Source organism: Cupressus sempervirens, chromosome 2 (assembly GCF_028749045.1).
Source record: "Cupressus sempervirens isolate cs-2001-9-10 chromosome 2, ASM2874904v1, whole genome shotgun sequence".
Lineage (NCBI taxonomy): Eukaryota > Viridiplantae > Streptophyta > Pinopsida > Cupressales > Cupressaceae > Cupressus > Cupressus sempervirens.
In genome coordinates, this window is record NC_143119.1 from 559,752,412 (window position 1) to 559,772,411 (window position 20,000).

Consider the following 20,000-nt stretch of genomic DNA (forward strand, 5'->3'; position numbering starts at 1 on the left):
AGTCACCCCACCAAGTACTCTCACCAAGTCAACTCTTTAGGTCCGTTCATAGAGTCACCCCACCAAGTCGACCCTTCAAGTGCGTTCATCAAGTCACCCCACCAAGTTGACTCTTTAAGTTCATTCATCAAGTCACCCCGCCAGGTCGGCCCACCAAGTACTCTCACCAGGTTGACTCTTTAGGTTTGTTCATTAGGGCACCCCACCGAGTACTCTCACCAAGTTGACTCTTTAAGTTCGTTCATCAAGTCGCCCTGCCAGGTCAGCCCACCAAGTACTCTCACCAAGTTGACCCTTTAAGTTCTGTCATCAACTCACCCCGCCAGGTCGGCCCACCAAGTACTCTCACAAAGTTGACTCTTTAGGTTTGTTCATCAATTCACCCCGCTAGCTCGGCCCACCAAGTTCTCTCACCAGGTTGACTCTTTAAGTTCGTTCATCAATTCACCCCACCAGGTCGACTCTTTAAGTTCGTTCATCAATTCACCCCGCCAGTTCGACCCACCAAGTTGACTCTTTAAGTTCGTTCATCAAGTCACCCGGCCAAGTCGGCCAACCAAGTCGACTCTTTAAGTCCGTTCATCAAGTCACGTGACCAGGTCAGCCCACCGAGTACTCTCACCAAGTCAACTCTTTAAGTTTGTTGATCATGTCACCCGGCCAGGTCGGCCCACCAAGTCACCAAGTACTCTCACCAAGTCGACTCTCTAAGTCCGTTCATCAAGTCACCCCGCCAGGTCGGCCCACCAAGTTGAATCTTTAAGTCCATTCATCAATTCACCCCACCGAGTACTCTAACCAAGTTGATTCTTCAAGTGCGTTCATTAAGTCACCCGACCAACTACTCTCACCAAGTCGACTCTTTAACTATGTTCATCAAGTCACCCCACCAAGCACTCTCACCACGTCAACTCTTTAGGTCCATTCATAAAGTCACCCCACCAAGTCGACCCTTCAAGTGTGTTCATCAAGTCACCCCACCAAGTACTCTCACCAATTTGACTCTTTAAGTCTTTTCATCAAGTCACCACACCAAGTACTCTCACCAAGTCAACTCTTTAGGACCGTTCATCAAGTCACCTCGCCAAATCAACCCTTGAAGTCCGTTCATCAAGTCACCCCACCAAGTACTCCCACCAAGTCGACTCTTTAAGTCAGTTCATGAAGTCACCCAACCAGGTCGGCCCACCAAGGACTCTCACCAAGTCGACTCTCTAAGTCTGTTCATCAGGTCACCCCACCGAGTACTCTCACCAAGTCAACTCTTTAGGTTCGTTCATCAAGTCACCCCGCAAAGTCGACCCTCTAAGTTTGTTCATCAAGTCACCTAACCAAGTCGACTGTTTAAGTCCTTTCATCAAGTCACCTCGCCAAGCTGACTCTTTAAGTCCGTTCATCAAGTCACCAGAACAACTACTCTCACCAAGTCGACTCTATAAGTCCATTCATCAAGTCGGCCCACCAAGTACTCCCACCAAGTCGACTCTTTAAGTCTGTTCATCAGTTCACCCCGCCAAGTACTCTCACCAAGTCAACTCTTTAGGTCCGTTCATCAAGTCACCCTGCCAAGTCGACCCTTTAAGTCCGTTCATCAAGTCGCCTCGCCGAGTTGCTTCTATAAGCCCACTCACCATGTCAGCTCACCAAGTCAGTTGTTCAAGTACGTTGCCAAGTCAACTCTTTAAGTTCGCTCACCAGGTCAACCCGCCCAAGTCGCCTCTTTAAGTTTGTTCACCAGGTTAGCCCGCCCAGGTCGCATCAGCGAGCTAACTCGCCGAGTCACCTCACGAAGTTGACTCTTTAAGTGCACTCACCAAGTCAGCTCACCAAGTCGACTCACCATCTTGCCTTGATAAGTTGGCTTGCCGAGTTACCCCACCAAGTCGTCGCCTCTTTAAGCCTGCTCACTGTGTCAGCTCGTCAGGTCGGCTCACCAAGTTGACTAATCAAGTAGGCCCACCAAGTCGCCTCAAGGATAGCTCCTCACCATGAGTCGCCTCACCATGTTGACTCAATGAGTCACCTAACCATGTTGACTCTTTGAGCCCGCTCGCCAGGTCGCCTCACCAAGTTAACTCGAGTACGTTGCCAAGTTGACTCTTTAAGTTCGCTCGCCAGGTTGACTCGCCAAGTCAGCTCACCATGTCATCTCAACGAACCAACTCGCCAAGTCACCTCACCACGTCAGCTCTCTAATACCACTCGCCAAGTCACCCCACCAACTCGCCCCGTTAGGCCCACTCACCACATCGCCCCGTTAGGCCCACTCTCACCAAGTGGACTCTTTAAGTCTGCTCATAAAGTCGAGCCACCAAGTACTCTCACCAAGTTGACTCTTTAAGGCCTTTCATCGAGTCACCCCACCAAGTACTCTCACCAAGTCAACTCTTTAGGTCCGTTCATAGAATCACCCCACCAAGTTGACCCTTCAAGTGCGTTCATCAAGTCACCCCACCAAGTCAACTCTTTAAGTTCATTCATCAAGTCACCCCGCCAGGTCAGCCCACAAATTACTCTCACCAAGTCAACTCTTTAAGTTTGTTCATCAAGTCACCCCGCCAGGTCGGCCCACCAAGTGGACTCTTTAAGTTCGTTCATGAGGTCACTCTGCCAAGTCGGCCCACCAGGTTGACTCTTTAAGTTTTTTCATCAAGTCACCCCACCAGGTCAGCCCACCAACTACTCTCACCAAGTCGACTCTTTAAGTTTTCTCACCAAGTCACCCCGCCAGGTCAGCCCACCAAGTACTCTCACCAGGTCGACTCTTTAGGTTTGTTCATCAGGGCACCCCATCGAGTACTCTCACCAAGTTGACTCTTTAAGTTCATTCATCAAGTCGCCCCGCCAGGTCGGCCCACCAAGTACTCTCACCAAGTCAACCCTTTAAGTTCGGTCATTAACTCACCCTACTAGGTCGGCCCACCAAGTACTCTCACAAAGTCGACTCTTTAGGTTCGTTCATCAATTCACCCTGCCAGCTCGGCCCACCAAGTTCTCTCACCAGGTCGACTCTTTAAGTTCGTTCATCAAATCACCCTACCAGTTCGGCCCACCAAGTACTCTCACAAATTCGACTCTCTAAGTTCGTTCATCAAGTCACCCTGCCAGGTCAGCCCACCAAGTACTCTCACCAAGTCACCCCGCTAGTTCGACCCACCAAGTCGACTCTTTAAGTTCGTTCATCAAGTCACCCAGCCAAGTCAGCCCACCAAGTTGACTCTTTAAGTCCGTTCATCAAGTCACATGATCGGGTCAGCCCACCGAGTACTCTCACCAAGTCGACTCTTTAAGTTTGTTCATCAAGTCACCCGGCCAGGTCGGCCCACCAAGTCACCAAGTACTCTCACCAAGTCGACTCTCTAAGTCCATTCATCAAGTCACCCCGCCAGGTCGGCCCACCAAGTCGAATCTTTAAGTCCGTTCATCAAGTCACCCCACCAAGTACTCTAACCAAGTCGATTCTTCAAGTGTGTTCATCAAGTCACCCGACCAACTACTCTCACCAAGTCGACTCTTTAACTATGTTCATCAAGTCACCCCACCAAGCACTCTCACCACGTCAACTCTTTAGGTCTGTTCATAAAGTCACCCCACCAAGTCGACCCTTCAAGTGCGTTCATCAAGTCACCCCACCAAGTACTCTCACCAATTCGACTCTTTAAGTCTTTTCATCAAGTCACCACACCAAGTACTCTCACCAAGTCAACTCTTTAGGACCATTCATCAAATCACCTCGCCAAGTCGACCCTTGAAGTCCGTTCATCAAGTCACCCCACCAAGTACTCCCACCAAGTTGACTCTTTAAGTCAGTTCACGAAGTCAGCCAACCAGGTCAGCCCACCAAGGACTCTCACCAAGTCGACTCTCTAAGTCTGTTCATCAGGTCACCCCACCGAGTACTCTCACCAAGTCAACTCTTTAGGTCCGTTCATCAAGTCACCTCGCAAAGTCGACCCTCTATGTTCGTTCATCGAGTCACCTGACCAAGTCGACTCTTTAAGTCCTTTCATCAAGTGACCCCGCCAAGTCGACTCTTTAAGTCCATTCATCAAGTCACCAGAACAACTACTCTCACCAAGTCGACTCTTTAAGTCCATTCATCAGTTCACCCCGCCAAGTACTCTCACCAAGTCAACTGTTTAGGTCCGTTCATCAAGTCACCCCGCCAAGTCGACCCTTTAAGTCCGTTCATCAAGTCGCCTCGCCGAGTTGCTTCTCTAAGCCCACTCACCATGTCAGCTCACCAAGTTGGTTGTTCAAGTACGTTGCCAAGTCAACTCTTTAAGTTCGCTCACCAGGTCAGCCCGCCCAAGTCGCCTCTTTAAGTTCGTTCGCCAGGTTAGCCCACCCAAGTTGCCTCTTTAAGTTCGTTTGCCAGGTCAGCCAACCCAAGTCACATCAGCGGGCTAACTCGCCAAGTCACCTCACAAAGTTGACTCTTTAAGTGTGCTCACCAAGTCAGCTCACCAAGTCGACTCACCATCTCGCCTCGATAAGTTGGCTTGCCGAGTTACCCCACCAAGTCATCGCCTCTTTAAGCCCGCTCACCATGTCAGCTCGTCAGGTCGGCTCACCAAGTCGACTAATCAAGTAGGCCCACCAAGTCGCCTCAAGGATAGCTCCTCACCATGAGTCGCCTCACCATGTTGTCTCAATGAGTCACCTCACCATGTTGACTCTTTGAGCCCGCTCGCCAGGTCACCTCACCAAGTCGACTCGAGTACGTTGCCAAGTCGACTCTTTAAGTTCGCTCGCTAGGTCAACTTGCCAAGTCAGCTCACCATGTCATCTCAACGAACCAACTCATTGAGTCGCCTCACCACGTCGGCTCTCTAATACCAGTCGCCAAGTCGCCCCACCAACTCGCCTCGTTAGGCCCACTCACCACATCGCCCTGTTAGGCCCACTCTCACCAAGTGGACTCTTTAAGTCTGCTCATAAAGTCGAGCCACCAAGTACTCTCACCAAGTCGACTCTTTAAGTCCTTTCATCGAGTCACCCCACCAAGTACTCTCACCAAGTCAACTCTTTAGGTCTGTTCATAGAGTCACCCCACCAAGTTTACCCTTCAAGTGCGTTCATCAAGTCACCCCACCAAGTCGACTCTTTAAGTTCATTCATCAAGTCACCCTGCCAGGTCAGCCCACAAATTACTCTCACCAAGTCGACTCTTTAAGTTCGTTCATCAAGTCACCCCGCCAGGTCGGCCCACCAAGTGGACTCTTTAAGTTCATTCATGAAGTCACTCTGCCAAGTCGGCCCACCAGGTCGACTCTTTAAGTTCGTTCATCAAGTCACCCCGCCAGGTCATCCCACCAACTACTCTCACCAAGTTGACTCTTTAAGTTTGCTCACCAAGTCACCCCGCCAGGTTGGCCCACCAAGTACTCTCACCAGGTCGACTCTTTAGGTTTGTTCATCAGGGCACCCCACCAAGTACTCTCACCAAGTCGACTCTTTAAGTTCGTTCATCAAGTCGCCCCACTAGTTCGGCCCACCAAGTACTCTCACCAAGTCGACCCTTTAAGTTCGGTCATCAACTCACCCCGCAAGGTCGGCCCACCAAGTACTCTCACAAAGTTGACTCTTTAGGTTCGTTCATCAATTCACCCCGCCAGCTCGGCCCACCAAGTTCTCTCACCAGGTCGACTCTTTAAGTTCGTTCATCAAGTCACCCCGCTAGTTCGACCCACCAAGTCGACTCTTTAAGTTCATTCATCAAGTCACCCGGCCATGTCAGCCCACCAAGTTGACTCTTTAAGTCCGTTCATCAAGTCACGTGACCAGGTCAGCCCACCGAGTACTCTTGCCAAGTTGACTCTTTAAGTTTGTTCATCAAGTCACCCGGCCAGGTCGGCCCACCAAGTCACCAAGTACTCTCACCAAGTCGACTCTCTAAGTCCGTTCATCAAGTCACCCCGCCAGGTCAGCCCACCAAGTCGAATCTTTAAGTCCGTTCATCAAGTCACCCCACCAAGTACTCTAACCAAGTCAATTCTTCAAGTGCGTTCATCAAGTCACCCGACCAACTACTCTCACCAAGTCGACTCTTTAACTATGTTCATCAAGTCACCCCACCAAGCACTCTCACCATGTCAACTCTTTAGGTCCGTTCATAAAGTCACCCCACCAAGTTGACCCTTCAAGTGCGTTCATCAAGTCACCCCACCAAGTACTCTCACCAATTCGACTCTTTAAGTCTTTTCATCAAGTCACCACACCAAGTACTCTCACCAAGTCAACTCTTTAGGCTCGTTCATCAAGTCACCTTGCCAAGTCGACCCTTGAAGTCCGTTCATCAAGTCACCCCGCCAAGTACTCCGACTAAGTTGACTCTTTAAGTCAGTTCACGAAGTCACCCAACCAGGTCGGCCCACCAAGGACTCTCACCAAGTCGACTCTCTAAGTCTGTTCGTTAGGTCACCCCACTGAGTACTCTCACCAAGTCAACTCTTTAGGTTCGTTCATCAAGTCACCCCGCAAAGTCAACCCTCTAAGTTCATTCATCGAGTCACCTGACCAAGTTGACTCTTTAAGTCCTTTCATCAAGTCACCCTGCCAAGCTGACTCTTTAAGTCTGTTCATCAAGTCACCAGAACAACTACTCTCACCAAGTCAACTCTATAAGTCCGTTCATCAAGTCGGCCCACCAAGTTGACTCTTTAAGTTCATTCATCAGTTCACCCCGCCGAGTACTCTCACCAAGTCAACTCTTTAGGTCCGTTCATCAAGTCACCCTGCCAAGTCGACCCTTTAAGTCTGTTCATCAAGTCGCCCCGCTGAGTACTCTCACCAAGTCGACCCTTTAAGTCCTTTCATCAAGTCACCCCACCAAGTTGACTCTTCAAGTCCGTTCATCAAGTCACCAGAAAAAGTAATCTAACCAAGTCGACTCTTTAAGTCCGTCCATAAAGTCACCCCACCAGGTCGGCCCACCAAGCACTCCCACCAAGCCGACTCTTTATGTTCGTTCATCAGTTCACCCCGCCAAGTACTCTCACCAACTCGACTCTTTAAGTCTGCTCATCAAGTCGAGCCACCAGGTACTCTCACCAAGTCGACTCTTTGAGTCCATTCATCAAGTCACCCGACCAAGTACTCTAACGAAGTTGATTCTTCAAGTGCGTTCATCAAGTCGCCCCACCAAGTACTCTCACCAAGTTGACTCTTTAAGTCCTTTCATCGAGTCACCTCACCAAGTACTCTTACCAAGTCAACTCTTTAGGTCCGTTCATAGAGTCACCCCACCAAGTCGACCCTTCAAGTGCGTTCATCAAGTCACCCCACCAGGTCGGCCCACCAATTCGAATCTCTAAGTCCGTTCATCAAGTCACCGTCCCGATCTGGCCGAGCCGTTCTGGCCGAGCCATGCTGGCCGAGCCAATCTGGGCGAGCCATTCTAGCTGAGTCGATCTGGCCAAGCCGTTCAGGGCAAGCCATGTTGGTCGAGCCGATCTGGGCGAGCCATTCTGGCTGAGCTGATCTGGGCGAGCCGTTCTGGCCGAGCCATGCTGGCCAAGCCGTTCTAGCCAGGCCATGCTGGCCGAGCTGATCTGGGTGAACCATTCTGGCCGAGCCAATCTGGTCGAGCCATGCTGGCCGAGCCGATCTCAACAAGCTATTCTGGCCGAGCCGTTCTGGCCGAGCCATGCTGGCCGAGCCGTTATGGCCGAGCCCATCTGGCCGAGCTCCAAAAATGGTGTCGTGGATGGCTGTTTGGTCGCCTCTATGCCAACTCGATCGGCACAACATTGGGAATGGTTCGACAACAGTTGTCGTTCCAATGTGTCATTGGGATGTCTTGGAACATGGCCTTTCAAGGGTGAGGTCGCGTCTAGCACTTGGATTGTGCGTCGTCACAAGTAAATGGAGAGATCTCTTTGTGAACGGCGGCATGGCAATTGCAAGAGAAAATTGATGGATATGAGCCTTGGATTATAAAATTGTTCAGCTAACATTGGTTTTTGTGAGAGATGGGTACGAAAGCACTTCTCGATCGATACGCGGGAGTTCCCTAAGATCACCTCTGTGCCAGAGTTTGCATGTAAGATTGGCCTTTGTTCTTGACAGTTCCAGGAGATGACCTCTGAAACTTTTGGATTGGGCCCCTTCAAGGTGAAATTCATCTAGTTGATCGAATGAGCTCGATGACCATTTCACTCCCTTGGCTCCATGAATTCAAATCCCATCCAGCTGCTGTAAAGACATCCCAATTTTGCTATGCAAGGGCTCTCTCCCCAGAGTCGTTCTCTTTGCAACAACTTCTTTGGCAAAAAAATTTCAGAATGGTTCAGCAGCGGTTTTCGTTCCAATGGTGCCATTGTGGTGGTTGCCTGGGCAGCGATCTGAAGGGCGAGCCGTCGTCTAGCAGTTGGGCTGCACATCACGGGTGACAAGGGAGCCTTTGTAATCGAAAGCTCCCCATGACCATTCGATGAGAAGAGCCATTGCTTGTGTGAGCAAGGACGAATGCAGCCTCAGATTCGAAACGAAATCAACGACATCGAATCTATATATAAGAGTGGAATAAAGCAGCAGCCTGTTTGCCATGCGCGGCTCCCCAAAGTTGCTCGTCTTTCTCACTCCATCGGCACAAATTCGGGAGTTGTTCGATAGCGGTTGTCATTCCAATGTGTCATTGCGGCGATCTGGAGAGCGATGATAAGGGCGGGAGCTTGTGTCTAGCATTTGGGATGTTTGTGCGGGCGAGCAGGGGAGCTGCTCTTATCGGAACCTCTCCGTGGCCTTTGAATATATAGACCTAGTGCCGACGATATCGATGGATACGAGCCTTGGATTCTAAATTTGTTCACAGCTAAGATTGGTTTTTGTGAGAGATGGGTACGAAAGCACATCCTGATTTCTATGCGGGAGCTCCCTAAGGTCGCCTCTGTGCCAACTCGATCGGCACAACATTGGGAATGGTTCGACAGTGGTTCTCGTTCCAATGTGTCATCGGGGGATGTCTTGGAAAGTGGCTTGGCCTTTCAAGGGTGAGCTCGTGTCTATCACTTGGATTGTGCATCGTGTCACAAGTGAATGGGGAGATCTCTCTGTGAATGGCGGCATGGTGATTGCAAGAGAAAATTAACTTAGTCGAAGAATTGGCCTCGAGCCACTATGATGGCCTGGCAATTTCTCTTTAATTGCAACCTATGTTTGCGCAGTAGCAGAGTTTGCAAGTAAGATGGTCCTTGTTCTTGAGAGTTCCAGGAGATGACCTCCGAAACTTTTGGATTGGGCCCCTTCAAGGTGAAATTCATCCAGTTGATCGGATGAGCTCGATGACCATTTCAGTCCCTTAGCTCCATGAATTCACATCTCCTAACTGATGACAATCTTTTGCTCCTTAGATGACCTCATAATAAATTGGGTCGTGGATGGCTGTTTGGTCAGAATTTTCAACAATTTGGATTTTTATGGCGGATGTTGGCATGTTCGCTAATTTCTAATGCAGAGTGAGCCTCACACTAATAGCTTATATAGGAGAGGTTGTTGCCGCGAACCTCTCCCGTGCCCCTCTCATTGATTCAACGGCGGTGTCAAGGCAGATGGAAATGTCAGATTTTGAAATGGTGGACGCCGATGTTGAATCAATTGGAGGGGCATGAAGCCCACCCTCGAGGTGCTATTCCTCGACTCTCCTTTAGATCATGTTTTCTTGTCACTCAGCTCGCAGAATTTCGGAAAGTAGTTGGGCTGTGCGTCACGAGTGACAAGGGAGCCTTTATGATTGGAAGCTCCCCGTGGACATTCGATGAAGTAGCAGCCTGTTTGCGATGCGCGGCTCCCCAAAGTTGCTATTCTTTCTCACTCCATCGGGGCACAAATTTGGGAGTTGTTCGACAGCAGTCATCGTTCCAATGGTGTCATTGCGGAAAAATTTGTTCACAGCTAAGATCGGTTTTTGTTAGAGATGGGTATGAAAGAACATCCCGATTGCTACGCGGGAGCTCCCTAAGGTCGCCTCTGTGCCAACTCGATCGGCACAACATTGGGAATGGCTCGACAGTGGTTTTCGTTCCAATGTGTCATTGGGGGATGTCTTGGAAAGTGGTCTTTCTTTCAAGGGCGAGCTCGCATCTAGCACTTGGGTTGTGCGTCGTGTCACAAGTGAATGGGGGATGTCTTGGAAAGTGGTCTTTCTTTCAAGGGCTAGCTCGTGTCTAGCACTTGGATTGTGCATCGCGTCACAAGTGAATGGGGAGATCTCTCTGTGAACAGTGGCATGGTGATTGCAAGAGAAAATTGACTTAGTAGGAGCCATTGGCCTCGGGCCATTGTGACAGCCTCGCAATTTCTCTTTAATTGCAACCTATGTTTGCGCAGTAGCAGAGTTTGCATGTAAGATGGGCCTTGTTCTCGAGAGTTCCAGGAGATGACCTCCAGAAATTTTGGATTGGGCCCCTTCAAGGTGAAATTCATCCAGTTGATCGAATGAGCTCGATGACCATTTCAGTCCCTCGGCTCCATGAACTCACATCTCCTAACCGAGGACAATCTTTTGCTCCTCTGCCGACCTCATAAAAAATTGGGTCGTGAATGGCTGTTTGGTAGGAATTTTAAAGGATTTGGATTTTTAAGGTGGATTTCGGTGTGTTCGCTAATTTATAATGCAGAGCGAGCCTCGCACTAATAGCTTATATAGGAGAGGTGGTTGCCGCGAGCCTCTCCCGTGCCCCTCTCATTGATTCAAAGCCGGTGTCAAGGCGGATGGATATGTTGGATTTTGAAATGGTGGACACCGACGTTAAATCAATTAGAGGGGCATGAAGCCCACCCTGGATGTGCTATTCCTCGACTCTCCTTTAGATCATGTTTTCTTCTCACTCAGCTGGCGCAATTTTAGAAAAAGGTTTGGCAGCGGTTGCCATCCCTCACCGCGTCTACTTGGTGATTTTAAAACTTGATCTAAAATGGGAGCCCTCGCCTAGCACCTCCATCCGGTCTTGCTCGGGTATTGCATAAAATTATGCCAACGGCGCGAATCCCCCAATGAATGCCTACGCTTGGACCCTCTCTTAGATCACCTTCTTCGATATCTCGACCGATGCAACTACGGAAGAGACTTGGCAGCGGTTGCCATTCTACAACGCGTCTGTTTAGCGATTTTGAAGTTGATCTAATGGCGAGCCCTTGTCTCTAGCCATGAGGTGGGTGCTTGGTGCTCTAGCAAAATTTTTTGCATGACTATCATGGCTACAATGGGAGAGGTGGTTGCCGTGAGCCTCTCCCGTGCCCCCCTCATTGATTCAATGCTGCTGTCAGGGCAGATGGATATGTCAAATTTTGAAATGGTGGACGCCGACATTGAGTCAATTAGAGGGGCATGAAGCCCACCCTCGAGGGTGCTATTCCTGGACTCTCCTTTAGATCATGTTTTCTTGTCACTCAGCTGGCGCAATTTCGAAAAAAGGTTTGGCAGCGGTTGCCAGCCCTCACCGCGTGTACTTGGTGATTTTAAAACTCGATCTAAAATGAGAGACCTCGTCTAGCACCTTCGTCCGGTGTTGCTTGGGTATTGCATAAATTTATGCCATCGACGCGAATCCCCCAATGAATGCCTATGCTTGGACCCTCTCTTAGATCACCTTCTTCGATCACTCGACCAACGCAACTACGGAAGAGACTTGGCAGCGGTTGCCATTCTATAGCGCGTCTGTTCAACGATTTCAAAGTTGATCTAATGGCGAGCCCTTGTCTCTAGATGTGAGGTGGGTGCTTGGCACTCTAGAAAAATTTTTTGCATGCCTATCACGGCTACAATATGAGAGGTGGTTGCCGCGAGCCTCTCTCGTGCCCCCCTCATTGATTCAATGCCGCTGTCAAGGCAGATGGATATGTTGAATTTTGAAATAGTGGACGCCGACGTTGAATTAATTAGAGGGGCATGAAGCCCACCCTCGAGGGTGCTATTCCTAGACTCTCCTTTAGATCATGTTTTCTTGTCACTCAGCTGGCGCAATTTCGGAAAAAGGTTTGGCAGCGGTTGCCAGCCCTCACCGCGTCTAATTGGTGATTTTAAAACTCGATCTAAATGGGAGCCCTCATCTAGCACCTCCGTCCGGTGTTGCTCGGGTATTGCATAAATTTATGCCATCGGCGCGAATCCCAAAACGAATGCCTACGCTTGGACCCTCTCTTAGATCACCTTCTTCGATCACTCGACCAACGCAACTACAGAAGAGACTTGGCAGTGGTTGCCATTCTGCAGCGCGTCTGTTCAGCGATTTCGAAGTTGATCTAATGGCGAGCCCTTGTCTCTAGCCATGAGGTGGGTGCTTGGCACTCTAGCAAAATTTATTTGCGTGCCTATCGTGGCTACAAGGGGAGAGGTGGTTGCCGCGAGCCTCTCTCCTGCCCCCCTCATTGATTCAACGCCGCTGTCAGGGTGGATGGATATGTCAGATTTTGAAACAGTGGACGCCAACGTTGAATCAATTAGAGGGGTATGAAGCCCACCCTTGAGGGTGCTATTCTTGGACTCTCCTTTAGGTCATGTTTTCTTGTCACTCAGATGGCGCAATTTCAGAAAAAGGTTTGGCAGCGGTTGGCAGCCCTCACCGCGTCTACATGGTGATTTTAAAACTCGATCTAAAACGGGAGCCCTCGTCTAGCACCTCTGTCCGGTGTTGCTCGAGTATTGCATAAATTTATGCAATCGGCGTGAATCCCCCAATGAATGCCTATGCTCGGACCCTCTCTTAGATCACCTTCTTTGATCACTTGACCGACGCAACTACGGAAGAGACTTGGCAGCGGTTGCCATTCTACAGCACGTCTGTTCAATGATTTTGAAGTTGATCTAATGGCGAGCCCTTGTCTCTAGCCATGAGGTGGGTGCTTGGTGCTCTAGCAAAATTTTTTGCATGCCTATCGCGGCTACAACGGGAGAAGTGGTTATCGTGAGCCTCTCCCATGCCCCCCTCATTGATTCAATGCCACTGTCAGGGCAGATGGATATGTCAGATTTTGAAATGGTGGACGGCGATGATGAATCAATTAGAGGCGGCATGAAGCCCACCCTCAAGGGTGCTAGTCCTGGACACTCCTTTAGATCATGTTTTCTTGTCACTCAGCTAGCACAATTTCAGAAAAAGGTTTGGCAGCGGTTGCCAGCCCTCACCACGTCTACTTGGTGATTTTAAAACTCGATCTAAAATGGGAGCCCTTGTCTAGCAGCTCCGTCCGGTGTTGCTCGGGTATTGCATAAATTTATGCCATCGGCACAAATCCCCCAACGAATGCCTACACTTGGACCCTCTCTTAGATCACCTTCTTCGATCACTCGACCGATGCAACTATGGAAGAGACTTGGCAGCGGTTGCCATTCTACAGCGCGTTTGTTCAGCGATTTTGAAGTATATCTAATGGCGAGCCCTTGTCTCTAGCCATGAGGTGGGTGCTTGGCACTCTAGCAAAATTTTTTGCATGCCTATCACGGCTACAATGGGAGAGGTGGTTGCCGCGAGCCTCTCCCATGCCCCCCCCCATTGATTCAACGCCACTGTCAGGGCGGATGGATATGTCGGATTTTGAAACGGTGGACGCCGATGTTGAATCAATTAGAGGGGCATGAAGCCCACCCTCGAGGGTGCTATTTCTCGACTCTCCTTTAAATCATGTTTTCTTATCACTCAGCTGGTGCAATTTCGGAAAAAGGTTTGACAATGGTTGCCAGCCCTCACCGCGTCTACTTGGTGATTTTAAAACTCGATCTAAAACGGGAGCCCTCGTCTAGCACCTCCGTCCGGTGTTGCTTGGGTATTGCATAAATTTATGCCATCGGCATGAATCCCCCAACAAATGCCTATGCTTGGACCCTCTCTTAGATCACCTTCTTCGATCACTCGACCGACACAACTACGGAAGAGACTTGGCAGTGGTTGCCATTCTACAGCGCGTCTGTTCAGCGATTTCGAAGTTGATCTAATGGCGAGCCCTTGTCTCTAGCCATGAGGTGGGTGCTTGGTGCTCTAGAAAATTTTTTTGCGTGCCTATCATGGCTACAATGGGAGAGGTGGTTGCCGCAAGCCTCTCCCGTGCCCCCTTGATTGATTCAACGCCGCTGTCAGGGCGGATGGAAATGTCGGATTTTGAAATGGTGGATGCTGACGTTGAATCAATTAGAGAGGAATGAAGCCCACCCTCGAGGGTTCTATTCCTAGACTCTCCTTTAGATCATGTATTCTTGTCACTCAGCTGGCGCAATTTCGGAAAAAGGTTTGGCAGTGGTTGCCAGCCCCTCACCGCGTCTACTTGGTGATTTTAAAACATGATCTAAAATGGGAGCCCTCGTCTTGCACCTCCGTTCGGTGTTGCTTGGGTATTGCATAAATTTTTTCCATCAGCGCGAATACCCCAACGAATGCGTACACGCTTGGACCCTCTCTTAGATCACCTTCTTCGATCACTTGACTGATGCAATTACGGAAGAGACTTGGCAGCAGTTGCCATTCGACACCGCGTCCATTCTGCGATTTTGAAGTTGATCTAATGGTGAGCCCTTGTCTATAGCCATGAGGTGGGTACTTGGCGCTCTAGCAAAATTTTTTGCGAGCCTATCGCAGCTACAATGGGAGAGGTGGTTGCCGCGAGCCTCTCCTATGCCCAGCTCATTGATTCAATGCCACTATCAGGGCAAAATGATATGTCAGATTTTGAAACGGTGGACGCCGACGTTGAATCATTTAGAAGGGCATGAAGCCCACCTTCGAGGGTGCTATTCCTGGACTCTCCTTTAGATCATGTTTTCTTGTCACTCAGCTTGCGCAATTTTGGAAAAAGGTTTGGCAACGATTGCCAGCCCTCACCGCGTCTTCTTTGTGATTTTAAAACTTGATCTAAAATGGGAGCCCTCGTCTAGCACCTCCGTCCGGTGTTGCTCGGGTATTGAATAAATTTTTGCCATCGGCGCGATTACCCCAACGAATTCCCTACGCTTGGACGCTCTCTTAGATCACCTTTTTCGATCACTCGACTGACACAATTACGGAAGAGACTTGGCAGCGGTTGCCATTCTACACCGCGTTTGTTCTGCGATTTTGAAGTTGATCTAATGGCAAGCCCTTGTCTCTAGCCATGAGGTGGGTGCTTGGCGCTCTAGCAAAATTTTTTTGCGTGCCTATCGTGGCTACAATGGGAGAGGTGGTTGCCGCGAGCCTCTCCCGAGCCCCCCTCATTGATTCAACACCGCTGTCAGGGCGGATGGATATGTCAAATTTTGAAACGGTGGACGCCGACGTTGAATCAATTAGAGGGGCATGAAGCCCACCCTCGAGGGTGCTATAACTAGAATCTCCTTTAGATCATGTTTTCTTGTCATTCAGCTGCCGCAATTTCCGAAAAAGGTTTGGCAGCGGTTGCCAGCCCTCACCGCGTCTACTTGGTGATTTTAAAACTCGATCTAAAATGGGAGCCCTCGTCTAGCACCTTCGTCTGATGTTGCTCGGGTATTGCATAAATTTATGCCATCAGCCCGAATCCCCCAACGAATGCCTATGATTGGACCCTCTCTTAGATCACCTTCTTCGATCACTTGACCGATGCAACTACGGAAGAGACTTGGCAGTGGTTGCCATTTTACAGTGCATCTGTTCAGCGATTTTGAAGTTGAACTAATGGCGAGCCCTTGTCTCTAGCCATAAGGTGGGTGCTTGGCACTCTAGCAAAATTTTTTGCATGCCTATCACGTAAAGCATGTTTTCTAGTCACTCAGCTGGTGCAATTTTGAAAAAAGGTTTGGTAGCGGTTGCTAGCCCTCACCGCATCTTCTTGGGGATTTTAAAACTCGATCTAAAATGGGAGCCCTCATCTAGTGGCTCTATGCCAACTTGATCGGCACAACATTGGGAAATGGTTCGACAGCAGTTGTCATTCCAATGTGTCATCAGGGGATGCCTTGGAAAGTGGCCTTTCAAGGGCGAGCTCGCGTCTAGCCCTTGGATTGTGCGTCACATCAAAAGTGAATGGGGAGATCTCTCTGTGAACGGCGGCATGGTGATTGCAAGAGAAAATTGACTTAGTCGGAGCATTGGTCTCGGGCCATTGTGATGGCCTTGCAATTTCTCTTTAATTGCAACTTATGTTTGCGCAGTAGTAGAGTTTGCATGTAAGATGGGCCTTGTTCTTGAGAGTTCTAGGAGATGACCTCCAAAACTTTTGGATTGGGCCCCTTCAAGGTGAAATTCATCTAGCTGATCGGATGAAGCTCGATGTGCTTGTATCTATTCCGAGACGGTAATGATGGTCATTAATCTGTGGCAGTGAGTATTATCCCATTCGGTAATCGCAATGGCAAAGCTGGTGGGAAGTACTTGTCGCTTTGTTTTGATGGATATACCCTATATGTAGGTGTCTGCATGGCTTGCAACACACTGCACATTTGGTGTTCGATTCTAAGATGCGCTTGTTGCTGAGTGTGTATGGAGTTGTATCTTTTAGCCAAGGGCTCCGTCTCATTGGCACGTTCTATCATTGCATTTTTATCCTGCCCAGACGGCAAGAAGGAAAGAGATGGTTGCACGAGTGCATTGCTCAATGTCCCTAATTTCATCAAGGGTCCACTCTCCACCCTAAGTTTTTGCCGATCGGTAGAGCCTTGGGATTGAGAGGGGGGCCGGTGAAAGGTTTGGTTGCCGCATAATTTATTCGCTAGTGCGTTCTCAGTGCGTGCTCGCCTCTTCATTGTCTCATCCTACAGAAGTGCATGGCACTATCGTGACAGCCTTTTGTGGTCCGAGCCAGTAGAAGCGTAGAGTATTAACCATAATTTTTGTTTGGATGTGGAAACTCTCCATGCCCTGTCCTGCCTTGTGCGATCCGAACGGCTGCGGCTCGTGGGTTCTGCAGGAGATACTCTTCTTCAGCTCCCCCCTAAAGAGAGTGTTCGGTGTTTGCATTGTGTGGAAAAAAATCCCAAGGCGTTTCATCTCTCTCTTCAGATGCAAAATTTTGGGAGGGCTTTTTGAAGTATGGCCATTTGTATGGGGTGCACCAAAAAGCGTGTAAGGGGCATATGCCTGGGAAATGGATGTCTCTGAGTGTCCTTACTTGGTCACGTGCATGGTGTACATCTTTGCATTATGACCCTGCTGCGAGCATTTGTGATTCGAGCATTTTGGGGGAACGGGTTCCGTACGAGATGTTCTTCTCAGGCTCCTGCGAACCAGAGCGCTCGTCTTTGCAATGCTCTGACAAGTGCAGGCCCAACGTGTCTGTCTAGGGGAAGAAATCGCACAAATGCTTTTTGCCGAGATGTGGGTGCTCGTGGGTGGTTCCCTCGTAGTGCCAGTTCTTCGGTATGTGCATGTGCATGAGATTGAAGCTTGTCTGAAAATGCTAGTGTGAGTGTTCAGCCGTAGGAACTTTTCTGTACCTGCACTGGCAGATCACGTGTCATGGGGAACGGTTAGCGAGGCTGTGCTGGGAAAGGAGATATTTGCCAGAGGTTAGACATGTCCATTTATGCGGGTGGGCTCTCATCACCTATAAATGTGTGGAGGGGGTGTTTTTATACACGATGCCCTCAAGCGGCCTTATAATTGAGGTGGTCACGTACACAGTGATGCCCCCGCCAATCGCATAACCAGCCATGTTTTCGACTCACATGACCCTTCACCCTTCAGCACGGTGGTCTCCGTTGGCACTTCGGTAACCAGCTCTTCGTCATGGGAAAATGTTTGTTGTGATCAAGAAGGATTTTGTCTGTGCGGGTGAACCTCAACAGGCCTGTAGGAGGCATATGCCTGGGAAATGGATGTCTCTGAGTGGCCTTACAATTGAGGCGGCTACATGCGCGGTGCATCTCGTACAGACTCGAGGCTTCTTTTCGAGTAGTGGCGGCAGTGAGTTCGAGGGTAAAGGGTTCCGTACGGGATGTTCTTCCCAAGCACCTGTGAATCGAGGCTCCCTGTTCGGCCCTCTCTGGTCGATGATGGGACACTTTCCTCTTGTGCAAAATCTTTGAGTGTTGCGAGTCCTGCATGTGCTGTGAACATCATTCTTGTTGCTTGTGTGGCAGATTATGTTTGGATGCATGAAAGAGCGAATGCGAAAGCATTTTCCAAGGATGTTTTCATTAATCAAGAACAAAAGTTGGGGGCTCAAAGATGATCAGATACTATCCTAGTCTCAACCATAAACGATGCCGACCAAGGATCCGCGGATGTTGCTCTAAGGACTCCGCCAGCACCTTCTGAGAAATCAGAGTGTTTGGGTTCCAGGGGGAGTATGGTCGCAAGGGTGAAACTTAAAGGAATTGACAGAAGGGCACCACTAGGAGTGGAGACTATTGCTTAATTTGACTCAACACGGGGAAACTTACCAGGTCCAGACATAGTAAGGATTGACAGATTGAGAGCTCTTTCTTGATTCTATGGGTGGTGGTGCATGGCCGTTCTTAGTTGGTGGAGCGATTTGTCTGGTTAATTATGTTAACGAACAAGACCTCAACCTGCTAACTAGCTACGCGGAGGTTCCCCTTCGTGGCCAGCTTCTTAGAGGGACTATGGCCTCCTAGGCCATGGAAGTTTGAGGTAATAACAGGTCTGTGATGCCCTTAGATGTTCTGGGCTGCACGCGCGCTACACTGATGCAACCAACAAGTTTCTCTCCCTGGCCTGAAAGGTTTGGGAAATCTTGACAAATTGCATCGTGATGGGGATAGACCATTGCAATTATTGATCTTCAACGAGGAATTCCTAGTAAGCACGAGTCATCAGCTCGCGTTGACTACGTCCCTGCCCTTTGTACAAACCACCCGTCGCTCCTACCGATTGAATGATCCGGTGAAGTGTTCAAATCGCGGTGACAACGGAGGTTCCTGTCGGCGACGTCACGAGAAGTTCACTGAACCTTATCATTTAAAGGAAGGAGAAGTCGTAACAAGGTTACCGTAGGTGAACCTGCGGTAGGATCATTATCGGTTTGAGACCCTGAATCATGTAGGGGATGGAGCTGGCCTCCTCCCTGCCCCCAAAATCTCGGTGACGTGCAGACACTCAGCCCTGCAGCGATGTGCAAGATGGCCAAGCTACGGGTCCAGCACCGTCGAGGTCGAGGGTCACATTTTATGCCCGTGATCGAAAGCGGGGATTCCCCGCGGGGCGAAGAAGAGACTCGAATGTAATCTGGATTATAGGATCGGTGCCTTTGAACGATGTCCACGTCGGAGCGAGAGGTCTCTGCTTGGTTGCAGTTCAGAGGGGGTCTGGGCCTCATCCCCCATTGAAATTTTACAGTCTGATCATGTGCGCAGCACTGTGCCAGGGATCCGTCGTTTCGACGGCGGCAAGTCGGGACTGCCGCAACCCCCCGTTGCCTTGCCCAGGTGTGTTGACTCATCGCTTGGAGCATTTTGAGTTTAGGATGGGTGCACTCGCATGATTTGCGGGGTAGGGGCCTCGTCCGCTGACACGGCTCTCCCATGCTTCACCTCCCACCTTTGCAAGGGGATGGGGCGGGGACACACCACAGCGTTCCTCGTCGCACCCATTGGGTGCTCGGGGTTTGGGATGTGTCAACACCCAACAACACACGGGTGCATCGCGCACCTTAGAAATCCAAAGAATGAAGCGCGAGCCAGTGCCTTGCGCGCTTGGGTCGCTGAAAGGCAAAAACAAAACAAAATCACGACTCTCGACAACGGATATCTCGGCTCTTGCCACGATGAAGAATGTAGCAAAATGCGATACTTAGTGTGAATTGCAGAATCCCATGAATCATCAAGTCTTTGAACGCAAGTTGTGCCCAAGGCCTCGGCCAAGGGCACGTCTGCTTGGGCGTCGCACTACAAAATTTTGCCCTCCCCGGCGAGGAGCGAAGATGGCTGTCCGTGTCTGCAAGTGGTGCGCGGTCGGCTGAAATGAGCACGAGGTTCGTTGATCCATCGCGATGAGCAGTGGCTCGCAAAGGCCAGCGTTGGTTTGCGCCGATCGAATGATTCCTCGCGAGGAACTTTATTCTAGGCTCAGCGGCCCGCCGCAGTGCGGGCATTGCCG

At 49.9% G+C, this 20,000-nt stretch overlaps 1 non-coding gene and 1 pseudogene across 1 annotated transcript; both read left to right on the plus strand.

The window, feature by feature from the left end:
- Positions 1-18,223: 18,223 nt before the first annotated feature.
- Positions 18,224-18,914, plus strand: LOC149574004 (18S ribosomal RNA; annotated as a pseudogene; the record flags this gene model as incomplete).
- Positions 18,915-19,633: 719 nt separating this feature from the next.
- LOC149574005 (5.8S ribosomal RNA) lies at positions 19,634-19,787 on the plus strand. Its single transcript, XR_016361094.1, has one exon. It is a non-coding gene; the product is annotated as a 5.8S ribosomal RNA (ribosomal RNA).
- The last annotated feature ends 213 nt before the right edge of the window (positions 19,788-20,000 follow it).